Consider the following 18,171-nt stretch of genomic DNA (forward strand, 5'->3'; position numbering starts at 1 on the left):
TTATTTTTCTTGCAATTTTATTTTATTTTATTATTTATTAATTTACTTTTTCTCTTATAGTTTATGACTAGAAGAAACCCATCAGGACCACTACTTTTTGACGAAGAAATCGATCGCACAGTTCGTAGAAATCAAAGAGAAGTAAGGCCTGCTCTAATTGCAGCTAATCAAAAACACAGAGAACGAGCGAGAAGACGATACTTAAACCCTAATCGAAGAGATGGCCGAAAATCCAGGCGATCAGCTGCCTCCTATAATTGCAGCTAATTAAATCCTGCTCCACGTACTATGTATGACTATGCTAAATCTTCTTTAACAGGAACTGAGTCTAGTATAGTTAGACTTGCTATTGTTGTGAATCATTTTGAACTAAAACCTAATACCATTCAGATGATACAGCAGTTTGTTCAGTTTGATGGTTTACAGGATGAGAATCCCAACATGCACTTAGCAAACTTTCTTGAATTTTGTGATACATTCAAAATCAATGGCATTTCTGATGATGCCATTTGTCTTTGGGTATTTCCCTTTTCACTGTGAAACAAAGCTAAACAGTGGTTGAACTCGTTACCATAAGGGTCTATCACTGATTGGGAACAAATGATCGAGAAATTTTTACTAAAATATTTTTCGCCAGCTAAAACGACCAAATTATGTAATGATATCTCTTCTTTTGTACAAATGGATTTAGAAACACTTTATGATGCATGGGAGAGATACAAGGACTTACTGAGAAGGTGCCCTCACCATGGGTTACTACTTTGGCTGCAATTTCAAACGTTCCACAATGGTGTGAATCCCTCGACAAGACAAATGATTGACGCAGCTGCTGGTGGAACCATCAACAATAAAACACCGAAAGATGCTTATGAATTTATAGAGGAGATGTCACTGAATAACTATCAGTGGCAAGTTATGAGGACAAAGCCAACAAAAACAACCGGTGTCTATAACATCGATCCAATCACCATGCTCTCAAATCAGGTAGAACTTCTTAATAAAAAGATTGATAGTTTTCTTGGTTCTACGCAGGTACATCCAGTAATGAGGTGTGACTCAAGCGGATGAGGTGTGCATACAGAATATCAATCATTCAATCCCACACCCGAAGAGGAACAAGTCAACTTTATGGGTAATAATAACTTTAGATCTCAAAATAACCCATACAGTGATACTTATAATGCAGGTTGGAGGAACCACCACAATTTTTCTCGGGGAGGTCAAGGAAATCCAAAGCCACAAAATCCTCAGGGTTTTCAATAGCCACCTTACCAATAGGAGAAAAAACCAAACCTTGAAGAGATGCCTTCTAAATTCATCTCGGTGTCAGAAACCTGTTTCCAAAATACCGATACAGCACTTAAGAATCAACAAACGTCGATCCAAGGACTCGAAACTCAGATAGTCCAGTTGTCCAAACTAATCTCCGAACGACCTTAAGGTACCTTAATGCAATTAGTTCCTAAGATAAGGAATGATTCATTACACCTGAGCCAGAATTACAGCAAGACAACGTGATGAACAAAGGATGAGAAGAGGTAAACAATAATGATACCAAACAGGTAAGTACAAATCATGAACCTCGTGTGCCATATCCTAAAGCGAAGACGAAAGACAAAATATAAGAACAATTCGGTAAGTTTGTCAAACTCTTAAAGAAATTACATATTAACTTACCATTATTGAAGTTCTTTCGCAGATGCCCAACTCAGCAAAATTCTTAAAGGAACTTCTGAGCAATAAAAGGAAATTAGACGCTACATCGCATGTGGAACTCAATGCAGTCTGCTCAGCTTTTCTAAAGAATGAGCTACCTAACAAATTAAAAGATCCAGGGAGTTTTACAATTCCTTGTTTAATTAGTAGTCTATCTGTGAATAATGCTTTAGCTGATCTAGGAGCAAGTATAAATGTTATGCCGTATAAAATGTTTAAACGACTAGGTCTCGGTAAACCCAAATAGACTAGGATGAGAATACAATTGGCTGACAAAATAGTTAAATGTCCTAAGGGTATTATTGAAGATGTTCTCGTTAAAATTGATAAATTTATTTACCCAGTAGACTTCGTTGTCTTAGATATGGATGAGGATAACGAGGTACCTTCAATTTTAGGACGACCATTTTTAGCAACTGCCAGAACCATTATTAATGAAGGCATAGGAGAGCTAACACTTCGTGCAGGTGACGACGCAACAATACTCCAAGCACGCGACTCAGTCAAAACCTCTAAGACTCAAGCTAATGCTATAAAACCTGTCAATGATAAAACTAATATTCAATCGTCCTTGCAGGAACTTCTTCAAACCAAGACAACAGAGACAGTGTGCTACTATTATGAAGAGAACAAAGACGTCTATGAAGAACGAAGACTACGGATAGAGGAGCTAGACGAATGGTGAGAACACAAACCGAGAACACATGATAAACCGAAACTACACAAAAACAAGCCCGATACCTCTCCTAATCAACTTAAGGCTGGCGATACAGTCTTACTAGATGCCATTGATCCTCACATTATCACTACCACACCAAATGAGGAAATCCCTTTTACGGTACTCAGTATTTTCCCATTCGGTACGGTTGAGGTGAGTCATCCCAAGTTCGGCACTTTTAAGGTAAACAACACCCGTTTAAAACCTTATTTTAAAATTGACAACAGGAATGAGGAGTATGAACTCCTTGAACCACCATGATCATTCAACGAAGAGGTAAGTCGAGCTTAGACTATAAATAAGTGCTTCTCGGGAGGCAACCCGAGCACTAGCATATTTTGATTTCTTCATTTTTAACTTCTCACACTTCGAATCAATTAACTTAGTCTTTGAATTGCAAAGTTTTTCAGCACACACGGGCAGGCACATGGGCTTGCCTAAAGCTGCGGACAAACAAGGGAAGAAACACAGCCGTGCGATACGGCCATGTTGAAGCAGGACATGATTTCCCCAAAACACGGGGTGCGAGAAATCCCCACGGCTGTGCGACATGGCCGTGGGTGAACTTGATAGAGGACCACGGGCGTGGGACTGAAAACCCACGGGCGTGCCAAGGAGAAGGCGCGATTCTGTTTCTTCGACACGGGCGTGCAACACGCCCGTGCCATTCAACCGTGTACAACAATACATGGGCGTGCTACCATAAAACACGGGTGTGGGAGAAGCAAACAAAGCTAGGAACGGCCGTGAGATATGGTCGTCTTTGACACACGCCCAAGACAAGTTGAGCACGACCTAAATTGAAAAATTCGAAAAACACGGGCTCACCCTCAAAGTGCACCTTCCCTAAATAAACAAACCATTGTCAATCTTTTCCCCCCTTTCAAAACCCTAGCCAAAAACTCCTCTTCCCCACTCCCCACTCCCTAATCCTTATTCCGGCCACCATTCCCAAGATTCTCACTTCCCCAACCCTCAAACCACCCTGAAATCCATTTCCCTTGCATTAATCCCCACTTTCCCTTCTCTATACCCTCCATTTTTCCCACCACACAGCTTCCTCTTCGCGTCACACACCCATGCGCCACCATACAGCAGCCTTTGGTTCACTTTCTCAACTTTATTGTTACAGTTTGTATTGCTACATTAGTGTTCTACATGCTTTACATAGATATTGTAATATTTTACTTTAGAAAAGAAAAGAATTTGACTTAGAATTTTCTATATTTGAATTATTTAAGCCACTAAATAGCATATACTAGTTTTAGGCCTCTTGCTTAACTATTGATGTATCTTGGATTCTATCAATGCTCATATATTTTCAGGTACATTATGTCGTCATCAAGAGGAAAGAAGGCCGCGGTCCCATCCCCAAAGAGACGTAGGGGACCGGGTTCGTCCTCGGTGCGTGCTACAGCCTAAGTTTGGCACCCGTTCCTGGAATTTCCAAAAGCTTCATAGGAGGAGCTATTTCAGATACTATGCGCATGACCCATCACCACAGGTTGCTGCATCAACTGGGCTGCCGTAGAGCAAGTCCAGCTCGCTGACACCATCCGCACCCTCCTATCCACAGACCCATGAGAATGGTTCTTCGCTATTACCGAGCCCACTTATTTAGAGCTAACTTTAGAATTGTGCTCTACTTTTCATTTCCAAGTGGTGATGACGAACAATGACGACCCAGGCACCATTCACTTCCGATTAGGTGGTCTAGTTCGTGCGATGAGTGTCCTAGAGTTTGGAGTTGCTCTCGGACTTTACACAGATGAGTTTATGGAGGAGGAGGACATGAATGCACTACCACACAATATCCACATCTCCCCCTCCTAGTGCTGGAAGGCTTTGGCACCACTCTCTTCCACCTGCGACCCTAGTCGCTCGAAGGCCTCAGCTTTCTCCCCTTCTCTACGATATCTCCATGCCATATTGGCACACACCTTAATCGGGAAGAGAGATAGCATCGGCGTCATCACCATCCACGACGCTTGCTATTTATGGTGCATGGCAAATGCACACGTGGCTGACTTGGCCTACTTCATTGTTTTCGCCATTTGCCATCAGACCGAGCGACATAGGAAGGGAGTGATCTCCATCGGCCCCTATGTGACACGCCTTGCCAGACACTTCGGCCTCCTCAACACCGTGGCCCAGTCATCAGTGCTTACCCTGATAGGTCAGATGTCTCCATAGGGAATCACGACTATGTTACACATGAGGATGATCGAGCGCCAACGTGGGACTAATCCTGCTCAGTACCGCCTCTTGCATGCCATTGACGAGGAGGATCTTGAGGACATCCCTGATGATGTTGCCCCACAACATGAGGAGCCTTCCACCGCGCCACCTAGGGAATGACCAGTTCATGCAGTTGCTTCATTGGCACATCTTTCTGACCGACTCGCCCATTTTGAGCAGTATTGCACTACACAGTTCGAGAAGATTCATGAGCGAGATTGGCAACGGGACTGACAGATGGACGATATGCAAGCCATGATGCAGCAGCTGTGCCAGTACTTTCATATCGCCACTCCAGCATCACCACCTAAGGGCCCCACCGACGAGGATCATTGAATCTTCTTATTTTTTTATTTATTCTTATTTTTATTTTATTTTATTTATTTTATTTTTATTTTTCTTTTTCTTTTGATTTTTATTCTCATTTCAATTTTATTATTTTATTTTAAAAGACATATCTATATTAGTAAATTTTACTTTTTCAATTTTCTGGTATTTCTAACAAGTAATTCCACTACGCTCTTTTCCACACCAACTCTTAATAAGCTCTTCACGATTCTACAGACTTCCAAGCAAAGCTGCTAGGAATATTTTACAGAATTAGAAAACAAATGGGAAACAATACCTCACGAGTGCCATGTTCAACGACCCAATTTCTTCATCTAGCCAAGAACAATGGCAGCTACCACTTTCCCCGAACACTCCATCCTCAGAATCAAGCTCCACATCCATATAACAGGGAGTTTCACCTCCGTTCCTCTTATGATTTTCTTTATTCTGAATAATCTATCTTTGTACATAGAGGGCAATGTACATCTTAAGTGTGGGGGGTGAACATGAAACCTAACTTTTTGCATTATTCTCAAATCCCTGAATTTGGTCTTGTGTGTGACAGCCCAAAATTGACCCTAGTCGGGAAGTGGTTTCAGGACCGCTAAACCGAGTCACCGAAAGGTTTGAATGCGATGTTTATTATCTAGAATATGTAATCATGAATGTGTGAAAATTTCAAGCTTCGATTTAGTCGATTGCATGTGAATTTAGTCAATAGGACTTATATGAGAAAATTTTAAAATGTGATAGGTCAATGCATGAGGACCTATTAGTGCATGTGGAAGAAAAAGGGGACTTGCATGTCAAATTCCCCCTCCCTAACATGTAGTGGCCGGCCATGCTATGGGTGGAAACATGTTGGGAACATGTTGGCCTAGTGAGGTATGTAGGATAAAAATATAATAAGAAGTATGGGGAAATAAAGAAATGGAAAAAGGAAAGGATGGGTGGTAATTGTTTCTTTCCTCCCCTTTTGCCGTGAAAGTAAGAAGGAAAAACAAAAAAAAAAAGTGTCCATCTTTCTTCATTTCCCCTTGGCCGAATGTTCTAAAGAAGAAAGAAAAAAATTTGTTCATCTTTTATCATCCTTGGCCGAAAATGCTAAGAAGAAGGGGGAAGGGGAAGTAAGACATTCGGCCACTCCTTCTAGTCTTGAATAAGGTATGTAATGCATGGTAGCTTTTGGAAATTGTTGAATGTATTAAGCTAGTTACTAAGTCCCTTACTTAGCCCATGTTCAAATCTTGAATATTGTTGGTAACATGAGCAATCGGTCATTTTAAGTCACTATTAAGGTAAGGAAGTATGTACTAGCTTTTGAAATTTTAGTTGATATTGAGTGAGCTATCAAGTGATTTTTGTAAACCATGTTGAAATTTCGATTTTGGGGGTGAGTATGGTTTTCGGCTATAAAAGATTAATATGTTTTGTGTTGAAGTTTTTGGTGATTTTGAGTAGTTAGGGCTAAATTACAAAAACAAATTTTTGAAGGACTCAAAGGTGAAATAAATGAGATGTATGGACTTATATGGGCACTAGGAAGATTCGGCCCTTAAGGAGTGTGACCAAACTTTGTGTATTTTGTGTTTTGTGGAATAAAGACTAAATTGTGAAAGTGCGAAATATTAGGGGTAAAAATGTAATTTACCCATTTATGCGTTATTAGACTAAATTGAATGAAAATATGTTAAATTAAGGCTTGGCAAGCTAGCTATTAAGGTGAAATGCTAATGTTAGTATTTGATTCGGTAATAATCTGTTTGGGGACAGCAGCAGTAAGGTGATTTTGGAAAATCGCCATAATTTGTAGGAGTTGAATTAGAAGCTGAGTGAATTATGCCATTAAAGCTTGAAGAGTCTATTTTCTTACAAAAGAAACTATGAAAACAAAAGAGTTACCGATCTTGAGATATTTGAAGTATTGTGGGGCTGAGTCAAAATGACTACTAGATTCCCTGTTCTGTTTTTAGAAAATCATTATAAATTGTACAAAAATGATTATAAGATAAAATTTATATGCTTAGACTCCTTAATGAGTCTAGTTTCAAATGAGATCAAATACAACACATTTTGAATTCTGTAAAATGAGAAATTTGATTCGTAGTGAAGAGTGGTCAGAATAGTCAAACAGTGAAACAGGGGAAACTTTAAGAAAAATCTGGTATTGATTGGCCGAGCCAAAAATTCTGAAAATTTTATGGATGGAAGATATACGAGTCTATATTCAGGGAAAATTAACGGCTAGTGATTTGGAGTTTTGTAGCTCCAGTTATAAACAATTTAGCGACTACTGCTCAGGAAAATAGCTCGTAGTGAATATGTGATTTTGTTGTAAACATTAATGAAAATTTGCCAATGAGTTATTTATTGACTATTATAAAGCTTACTATAATCTATGTGTGTGAAAGTCAAATCAATATATATATTATTCTGAAAGTAATACTTGAATAGTCGATTAATGACTATTTTAAATTATTGATTTGGCTCAAGGAGTTAAAGGAGGTGAATCGAGCAAAGGCAAAGAAAAGGTTATCGAGTAGCCGAGTTGGAACCGTCTTACCCAACACGAGGTAAGTCATTAAGCATGTAGTTGGTATTATTTCAAATGGTCATAATGTGTATGTATTGATGCTGAATGGAATGAATAAATATACATATATATATATATATGCATGTACGTATGTGATGATGAAATTGTTGAATGAAAGAAAAGAGGTAAGATGTACTGAGTTGTTGATCTCGGCACTAAACGTGCGGGATAACCATTTATGACCATGAGATTGGCGCTAAGTGCGCGGGATTAAATTGTACAGCACTAAGTGTGCGATTCGACTATGTTGCACTAAGTGTGCGAAATGAATATGATGCACTAAGTGTGCGAATTGACCATGCGGCACTAAGTGTGCGATTTGATTATGTAGCACTAAGTGTGCGAGTTGATTATATAGCACTGAGTGTGCGGACTCGATATACATTCGTGAATCATTACGGACACTATGTGTGCGACACTATTGAGTCGATCGCGGACAGCGGATCGGGTAAGTGTTTTGAGTACATGGCTATTATGTGCTATGCTTATACTTGGTGTTGAGCTCGGTAAGTTTGAACCTATGTGACAAATATACTTGAAGTCACGTACATAAAATTTATCGTAGGATGGGTGAAAGGCCGTTTAGTCGTTTGATTGTAACGAAAATAAATTGAATTATGAAAATGTTTCAATGTCCTATTGATGAGTATATGGAATGTGAATGCATGAATTGATATGAAATTGAATTGATAGGTTGGAGGAACTATGGTATGGTTCGGAATGGATGGAGTAATTAGCCTCGTTCCATTTTGTTTTCTCTTGTGATAATGTTATTGATGGATGGTAGTGCATAGCTTATGACTTACTGAGTTATAAACTCACTCGGTGTTTCCTTGTCACCCATTATAGGTTGCTTGGACTCATCTATTTTTGCGTGGTCGGGCCGTCATCGAAGTCATCACACCGGATAGCAAGTTTTGGTACTTTCTTCTTAGTTGGCTTAGAAGAACATTTTGGCATGTATAAGCTAGTACGTTGTGTTTGAATTATGGCATGTAAACTTTAAGCCATGCGAAAATGGCACGAATGTTCGATTGAGTTGGATCAAGGGTAGGCATGAAATGGACCTAGTTACTTTCGTAACAGATGCTGGCAGCATCAGTGTCATGAGATTGAAAAATCACTAAAAATAGTAGGAGTGGAATTAATTGATGAATAAATTTTATAAGGGGTTAAAGTCAGTTAACACCTCGTGTTCGACTCCGGTGTCGGTTTCGGGTTCGGGGTGTTACATTTTATTGGTATCAGAGCTATGGTTTAGTCGGTTCTAGGACTACCATAGCGCGCATGAGTCTAGCTATACATGCCGAATGTTAATGTTTAAATGTGTGATGACTTCCGACGGTTGAAATGTTTTTGTTTTGATTAGTAAATGGATCCCGGTGTAGAAAGAACCCTAGCGGATGACGTTGAGAGCGTAGCGGCTGCTCCTGCACAAGGGACGCCGCCTGTTGAACCTCAGTCATCTGCGAATAATCAAGGTGAGGGGGCTAAACAAGCCTTCTTTACCATGATGAATGAGTGGGTCGCGCAATATGCCCGAACCAACCCGGCTGTCCAACAATTCCCGAATTTGAATAATCCACCCCAAGAGCCTGTAATGCCATCAGTCGCTGATCCTGTGAGGCTGAGTAAGCCACCTGTAGACTTGATTAGGAAGCGTGGGGCCGAGGAGTTCAAGGCCATAGTAACTGATGATGCCGAAAGGGCCGAGTTCTGGCTAGATAATACCATTCGGGTGTTCGATGAATTGTCATGCACACCCGACGAATGTCTAAAATGTGCTGTATCTTTGTTGCGAGACTCAGCCTACTATTGGTGGAGGACCTTGATTTCCATAGTCCCGAACGAGCGAGTAACTTGGGACTTCTTTCAAATGGAATTCCGGAAGAAATTTATTAGCCAACGGTTCATTGATCAGAAGCGTAAGGAGTTCTTGGAACTCAAGCAAGGCCGTATGACTGTATCTGAATACGAACATGAATTCGTAAGACTAAGTAGGTATGCCCGGGAGTGTGTAGCTGACGAGGTTGCTATGTGCAAAAGATTCGAGGAAGGATTGAATGAAGATTTAAAGCTACTAATGGGTATTTTGGAAATAAAAGAATTCGTAACACTAGTCGAACGAGCCTGTAAGGCGGAAGAACTTGGAAAGGAGAAGAGGAAGGCTGAATTTGAAGCTAGAGATTATCGTAAGAGATCGACGGGTAAAGCTCCGTTCTCAGCTGTAAAGAAGTTCAGGGAGGACATTAAGAAGTCGAGGGCGACTGCGGGAATTTCCATCAGGGCAAGACCATCGATGGGCTCCCGAGCTACTTCGGTAGCTAGTGTGGGCAATAATCGTCACGAGAAACCTGAATGTCCCCAATGTGGAAGACGACACCTAGGTGAATGTTGGGGCAACTCTACTAGCAGGGTCTGTTACGGATGCGGTTCGAAGGACCACTTCATTAGAGATTGCACGGAGCTGGATGAGAAGAATAAGATTCAAGGTGCAAGACCTAGTGGAGTGACATCTAGAGGTAAACCACCGAGAATTTTAGGAGGCAGGGGTGGTAGTCAGAGGGGGGCCTCTGATACGGCCGATCGAGCCGAGAACCGTACTCCTACTAGAGCATATGCCATTCGCGCACGAGAGGAGGCATCCTCCCCCGACGTCATCACTGGTACCTTCACTCTCTTTGATACTAATGTGATTGCATTGATTGACCCTGGTTCTACTCATTCATATGTATGCGAAACCTTAGCAACCAGTAAGACTCTACCTATTGAGTCTACTGAGCTCGTAATTCGAGTATCAAACCCTTTGGGTCAATGCGTACGTGTTGATAAAGTGTGTAAGAGATGCCCTCTAATAATCCGAGAATCCTGTTTTCCGGCCGATTTGATGCTTTTGCCGTTCGACGAGTTTGATGTTATTCTTGGTTTGGATTGGTTAACCGCGCATGATGCGGTTGTGAATTGCAAAAGCAAGACTATCGATTTGAGGTGCGCAAATAACGAAATAATCCGAGTTGAGTCTGCGGACTTAAGGGGGTTGCCAGCTGTAATATCAGCAATGTTGGCCCAGAAATATGTAAGGAAAGGGTGCGAAGTATACCTCGCGTATGTACTTGATGACAAGGAGTTAGAAAAGAAACCCGAATCGGTGCCGGTGGTCTGTGAATACCCGGATGTTTCTCCTGAAGAGTTACCGGGTTTGCCACCTGTTCGGGAGGTAGAGTTTGGTATTGAGCTTGTACCTGGAACTACGCTTATTTCGATCGCTCCGTATCGTATGGCACTAACCGAGTTAAAAGAGTTGAAAGCTCAGTTGCAAGAATTGACGGATAGAGGTTTCGCTCGACCGAGTTTCTCACCTTGGGGTGCACCAGTATTGTTCGTGAAAAAGAAGGACGGAACCATGAGGTTGTGTATTGACTATCGTCAACTGAATAAAGTGACGATAAAGAATAAATATTCATTGCCGCGCATCGATGATTTGTTCGACCAACTGAAGGGAGCCACAGTGTTCTCAAAAATATATTTGAGATCGGGCTATTATCAGTTGCGAATTCGAGAATCGGACATACCAAAAACTGCCTTCAGAACGAGATATGGTCACTATGAATTCTTAGTGATGCCGTTTGGACTCACTAATGCCCCTGCGGTATTTATGGATTTGATGAATCGGATCTTCAGACCATATTTGGATCGGTTCGTAGTTGTGTTCATTGATGACATTTTGGTCTATTCAAGAGATGAGACCGAACATGCTGAGCATCTGAGGCTAGTGCTGCAAATTTTGCGGGAGAAGCAGTTATATGCTAAGTTCAGTAAGTGTGAGTTCTGGTTAAGAGAGGTTAGCTTCTTGGGTCATGTGGTATCCGCGTCGGGTAATCGAGTTGACCCGAACAAAATTTCAGCCATACTTGACTGGAAATCTCCGAGAAATATTACTGAGGTTCGGAGCTTTTTGGTGCTCGCCGGTTATTACCGACGATTTGTCAAAGGTTTCTCGATGATAGCCACACCAATGACGAAGCTACTTCAAAAGGACGTTAAGTTCGAATGGACGGAGAAGTGTCAGAAAAGTTTTGATCAACTGAAAACTCACTTGACTGAAGCTCCAATTTTAGTGCAACCCGAATCGGGTAAAGAGTTTGTCATTTATAGCGACACATCCCTACTTGGGTTGGGTTGCGTATTGATGCAAGACGGTCGAGTTGTGGCCTATGCGTCGAGAGAATTGAAGCCACACGAGAGAAATTATCCGACCCATGATCTCGAACTAGCCGCCATTGTGTTTGCATTGAAAATATGGCGACATTATTTGTTTGGTGAGAAGTGCCATGTATTTTCGGATCACAAAAGTCTCAAATATTTGATGACTCAACGAGACTTGAATCTGCGACAAAGACATTGGCTTGAGTTGTTGAAAGATTACGAGCTTGCCATTGGTTACCACCCGGGAAAGGCTAATGTGGTTGCGGACGCCTTAAGCCGGAAATCACTGTTTGCTTTGCGAGCGATGAATGTACACTTGTCTGTTCTACCTGACAATGTGTTAGTAGCTGAATTAAAAGCCAAACCATTATTGACTCATCAAATTCGTGAAGCTCAGAAAGTCGATGGTGAATTGGTTGCAAAACGAGCTGAGTGTGTTCCGAACAAGGAATCGGAGTTTCAGATTGATGATGATGGTTGTTAGAGGTTTAGAAGTCGTTTGTGCGTTCCAAGGAATTCGAAACTCATTCCGATGATCCTGAACGAAGCCCATTGTAGCCGAATGTCAATTCACCCGGGGAGCACGAAAATGTACAACGACTTGAAACGTCGGTTTTGGTGGCATGGTATGAAGCGAGACATCTCCGACTTTGTTTCGAGATGTTTAATATGTCAACAGGTGAAAGCGGAACATCAAGTGCCTTCAGGATTACTTCAGCCGATCATGATACCCGAGTGGAAATGGGACCGAGTCACAATGGACTTTGTGTCCGGACTGCCATTGTCCGCAAGTAAGAAGGATGCGATTTGGGTTGTTGTTGATAGGCTGACTAAGTCGGCTCACTTTATACCCGTGCGTACGGATCTTTCATTGGATAAACTAGCCGAATTGTATGTCTCTCAGATTGTGAGATTACATGGAGTACCTATTTCTATCGTGTCGGATAGAGATCCGAGGTTCACCTCACGATTTTGGAAGAAATTGCAAGAAGCTTTGGGTACCAAGCTGCATTTTAGCACCGCTTTTCACCCCCAAACCGATGGTCAATCCGAGCGGATAATTCAGATGCTTGAGGATATGTTGAGATGTTGCATCCTCGAGTTTAGTAGTTCATGGGAACGGTATTTACCTTTGATTGAATTCGCTTACAACAATAGTTTTCAATCAAGTATTAAGATGGCACCTTACGAGGCTTTGTACGGGCGTAAATGCCGCACACCATTGTTTTGGACTGAGCTTGGTGAAAGTAAAATTTTCGGAGTTGATTTGATTAAAGATGCCGAACAGAAAGTAAAGGTGTTATGGCTCGAACACGGGATCGAGGAAGCTACTTGGGAAACCGAGAGCTCGATGAAAGAACGATATCCAAACCTATTTACCGGTAAGATTTTCGGGGACGAAAATTTCTTAAGTGGGGGAGAGTTGTGACAGCCCAAAATTGACCCTAGTCGGGAAGTGGTTTCAGGACCGCTAAACCGAGTCACCGAAAGGTTTGAATGCGATGTTTATTATCTAGAATATGTAATCATGAATGTGTGAAAATTTCAAGCTTCGATTTAGTCGATTGCATGTGAATTTAGTCAATAGGACTTATATGAGAAAATTTTAAAATGTGATAGGTCAATGCATGAGGACCTATTAGTGCATGTGGAAGAAAAAGGGGACTTGCATGTCAAATTCCCCCTCCCTAATATGTAGTGGCCGGCCATGCTATGGGTGGAAACATGTTGGGAACATGTTGGCCTAGTGAGGTATGTAGGATAAAAATATAATAAGAAGTATGGGGAAATAAAGAAATGGAAAAAGGAAAGGATGGGTGGTAATTGTTTCTTTCCTCCCCTTTTGCCGTGAAAGTAAGAAGGAAAAACAAAAAAAAAAAAGTGTCCATCTTTCTTCATTTCCCCTTGGCCGAATGTTCTAAAGAAGAAAGAAAAAAATTTGTTCATCTTTTATCATCCTTGGCCGAAAATGCTAAGAAGAAGGGGGAAGGGGAAGTAAGACATTCGGCCACTCCTTCTAGTCTTGAATAAGGTATGTAATGCATGGTAGCTTTTGGAAATTGTTGAATGTATTAAGCTAGTTACTAAGTCCCTTACTTAGCCCATGTTCAAATCTTGAATATTGTTGGTAACATGAGCAATCGGTCATTTTAAGTCACTATTAAGGTAAGGAAGTATGTACTAGCTTTTGAAATTTTAGTTGATATTGAGTGAGCTATCAAGTGATTTTTGTAAACCATGTTGAAATTTCGATTTTGGGGGTGAGTATGGTTTTCGGCTATAAAAGATTAATATGTTTTGTGTTGAAGTTTTTGGTGATTTTGAGTAGTTAGGGCTAAATTACAAAAACAAATTTTTGAAGGACTCAAAGGTGAAATAAATGAGATGTATGGACTTATATGGGCACTAGGAAGATTCGGCCCTTAAGGAGTGTGACCAAACTTTGTGTATTTTGTGTTTTGTGGAATAAAGACTAAATTGTGAAAGTGCGAAATATTAGGGGTAAAAATGTAATTTACCCATTTATGCGTTATTAGACTAAATTGAATGAAAATATGTTAAATTAAGGCTTGGCAAGCTAGCTATTAAGGTGAAATGCTAATGTTAGTATTTGATTCGGTAATAATCTGTTTGGGGACAGCAGCAGTAAGGTGATTTTGGAAAATCGCCATAATTTGTAGGAGTTGAATTAGAAGCTGAGTGAATTATGCCATTAAAGCTTGAAGAGTCTATTTTCTTACAAAAGAAACTATGAAAACAAAAGAGTTACCGATCTTGAGATATTTGAAGTATTGTGGGGCTGAGTCAAAATGACTACTAGATTCCCTGTTCTGTTTTTAGAAAATCATTATAAATTGTACAAAAATGATTATAAGATAAAATTTATATGCTTAGACTCCTTAATGAGTCTAGTTTCAAATGAGATCAAATACAACACATTTTGAATTCTGTAAAATGAGAAATTTGATTCGTAGTGAAGAGTGGTCAGAATAGTCAAACAGTGAAACAGGGGAAACTTTAAGAAAAATCTGGTATTGATTGGCCGAGCCAAAAATTCTGAAAATTTTATGGATGGAAGATATACGAGTCTATATTCAGGGAAAATTAACGGCTAGTGATTTGGAGTTTTGTAGCTCCAGTTATAAACAATTTAGCGACTACTGCTCAGGAAAACAGCTCGTAGTGAATATGTGATTTTGTTGTAAACATTAATGAAAATTTGCCAATGAGTTATTTATTGACTATTATAAAGCTTACTATAATCTATGTGTGTGAAAGTCAAATCAATATATATATTATTCTGAAAGTAATACTTGAATAGTCGATTAATGACTATTTTAAATTATTGATTTGGCTCAAGGAGTTAAAGGAGGTGAATCGAGCAAAGGCAAAGAAAAGGTTATCGAGTAGCCGAGTTGGAACCGTCTTACCCAACACGAGGTAAGTCATTAAGCATGTAGTTGGTATTATTTCAAATGGTCATAATGTGTATGTATTGATGCTGAATGGAATGAATAAATATACATATATATATATATATGCATGTACGTATGTGATGATGAAATTGTTGAATGAAAGAAAAGAGGTAAGATGTACTGAGTTGTTGATCTCGGCACTAAACGTGCGGGATAACCATTTATGACCATGAGATTGGCGCTAAGTGCGCGGGATTAAATTGTACAGCACTAAGTGTGCGATTCGACTATGTTGCACTAAGTGTGCGAAATGAATATGATGCACTAAGTGTGCGAATTGACCATGCGGCACTAAGTGTGCGATTTGATTATGTAGCACTAAGTGTGCGAGTTGATTATATAGCACTGAGTGTGCGGACTCGATATACATTCGTGAATCATTACGGACACTATGTGTGCGACACTATTGAGTCGATCGCGGACAGCGGATCGGGTAAGTGTTTTGAGTACATGGCTATTATGTGCTATGCTTATACTTGGTGTTGAGCTCGGTAAGTTTGAACCTATGTGACAAATATACTTGAAGTCACGTACATAAAATTTATCGTAGGATGGGTGAAAGGCCGTTTAGTCGTTTGATTGTAACGAAAATAAATTGAATTATGAAAATGTTTCAATGTCCTATTGATGAGTATATGGAATGTGAATGCATGAATTGATATGAAATTGAATTGATAGGTTGGAGGAACTATGGTATGGTTCGGAATGGATGGAGTAATTAGCCTCGTTCCATTTTGTTTTCTCTTGTGATAATGTTATTGATGGATGGTAGTGCATAGCTTATGACTTACTGAGTTATAAACTCACTCGGTGTTTCCTTGTCACCCATTATAGGTTGCTTGGACTCATCTATTTTTGCGTGGTCGGGCCGTCATCGAAGTCATCACACCGGATAGCAAGTTTTGGTACTTTCTTCTTAGTTGGCTTAGAAGAACATTTTGGCATGTATAAGCTAGTACGTTGTGTTTGAATTATGGCATGTAAACTTTAAGCCATGCGAAAATGGCACGAATGTTCGATTGAGTTGGATCAAGGGTAGGCATGAAATGGACCTAGTTACTTTCGTAACAGATGCTGGCAGCATCAGTGTCATGAGATTGAAAAATCACTAAAAATAGTAGGAGTGGAATTAATTGATGAATAAATTTTATAAGGGGTTAAAGTCAGTTAACACCTCGTGTTCGACTCCGGTGTCGGTTTCGGGTTCGGGGTGTTACATTGTGCTTAAGTGATTTTCTCATAATATTGATAGAATGAATTCTGATTGATCTATAATTATTGTTGATATGTTGTGAATTAGACCAAGGGAATTATGCATGATTATTTGATTATAGGACCTTAAAGAATTGAGCATGATACGTTGATATTTTCAGAACTAAATTTTTTTTAGATTATTTTCCTAAATTGAGGTATTATATTGAAATCTTAAGTATACAGGAAGGACATCAAAAACCCAAATTTTTATCGAGATTGAATTCAATATTGTTACCTCGCTATGTTCACCATTTTTTGTTACTGAATCATGAAGTATGATTTCTATATTGTATCGATTTAACTTGTTCTTAAAAAAAAACTCTCAGTATTTATATTGTAATTCTCAGCAAGCTAAAGTTTTCATGAACTCATGTAAAATAGTTCTAGATATTTGTTTGTGGTTCAGTAATTAAGTTTTTGATAGTGGGGTAATATATTGAAATTATCTCGATTCTAACCTTTGTCTCTTCAGCTTGTATCCATACCTGTAACCTAATCCCCATTACAACCATGCAAAGACCTTTTGATTAGTGTATCATATCATTTAAAAGTGGTGGAGATTTGATTTTCATGCAAGCCTATGGTAATAACTTTTCATGTTAGACAATCGAGTGCTTAATCTTGAACCTTAAACACTTTGAGTGACTTGAGTGAATCTTTAGTGAGGATGTCATCTCTTGTATATTTAGGACTAAAGTTAATTACTTAGAGGAAAGAGATTACCTATGATTTTATTATCAAAATATTCGATTTAGATTGTTTGAGGCTTTTAGTGCCCCTATAGTTAAATTCTCACTGTATGATTTTTCAGGGAATAATTTGTAACATTATCAGTAATGCTTATACGATTGAAAGGAATGAATTCTGGCAGTAAATGAGAATTTTGCTTGAGGACAAGCAAATGCTTAAGTGTGGGGATATTTGATAAACACAAAATTATACATATCTATACCCCAAATACTTAGCATATTTATGGATGTTTATTACTAGATTTGTGGGTTTTGGTGCTTTTAATCTGGTTATTTCATGTTTTGTACTCAGGAGAGCACCAAGAGTCGAAAGGAGCCAAAAAAGAGCTAAAAAGGGACAAAACAGACCAAATCGAGAAGATGACACAGCCTAAGCCTTGCCACATGGGCATCTCACATGCCCGTGTCCTTCGGGGGTGTCGACCAAGGTTTTCACGATTCACACGGCCTCGCCATTGAGCCCACACGGCCGTGTGTAATTTAATGGATCGAACACGGCCTGGTAATCACGTCACACGATCGTGGCACATGGGCATGTCCCTTTTTCAAAGAGTTGTAGTTTACACGGAAAAAGGGTACTTAGGGAGAAAGAAAGCCAATCCAAATCCTATATAAACACCCTCAGTGTGACCTAGAAGGAGGCCGCTCTTTCCAGAACTTTTCTGGATTACAGAACCACATGCCAGGAATTACTTGAAGAAAGCCAGACGATCCATCTCAAAAGTCGGAGCTACTCCAAGACTGAAGATCTCTCTCAGAATTCCTTTAGGGGTTTTAGAGTTTTCTTTATGTTTTTTTATTTTCATACTCTTGAGATGTACTCTTATTTTATTATGAACTAAACCCCTTAGATACCTAAGGCAGATAAACCTATGATGGATCTTGTTATTA

At 39.8% G+C, this 18,171-nt stretch overlaps 1 non-coding gene across 1 annotated transcript; it reads right to left on the bottom strand.

Moving 5' to 3' along the window:
- Positions 1-648: 648 nt before the first annotated feature.
- LOC121207750 (small nucleolar RNA R71) lies at positions 649-755 on the bottom strand. The gene has a single exon (XR_005902863.1). It is a non-coding gene; the product is annotated as a small nucleolar RNA R71 (small nucleolar RNA).
- Positions 756-18,171: the final 17,416 nt, after the last annotated feature.

This window comes from Gossypium hirsutum, chromosome A01 (assembly GCF_007990345.1).
Source record: "Gossypium hirsutum isolate 1008001.06 chromosome A01, Gossypium_hirsutum_v2.1, whole genome shotgun sequence".
NCBI classification, from domain to species: Eukaryota; Viridiplantae; Streptophyta; class Magnoliopsida; order Malvales; family Malvaceae; genus Gossypium; species Gossypium hirsutum.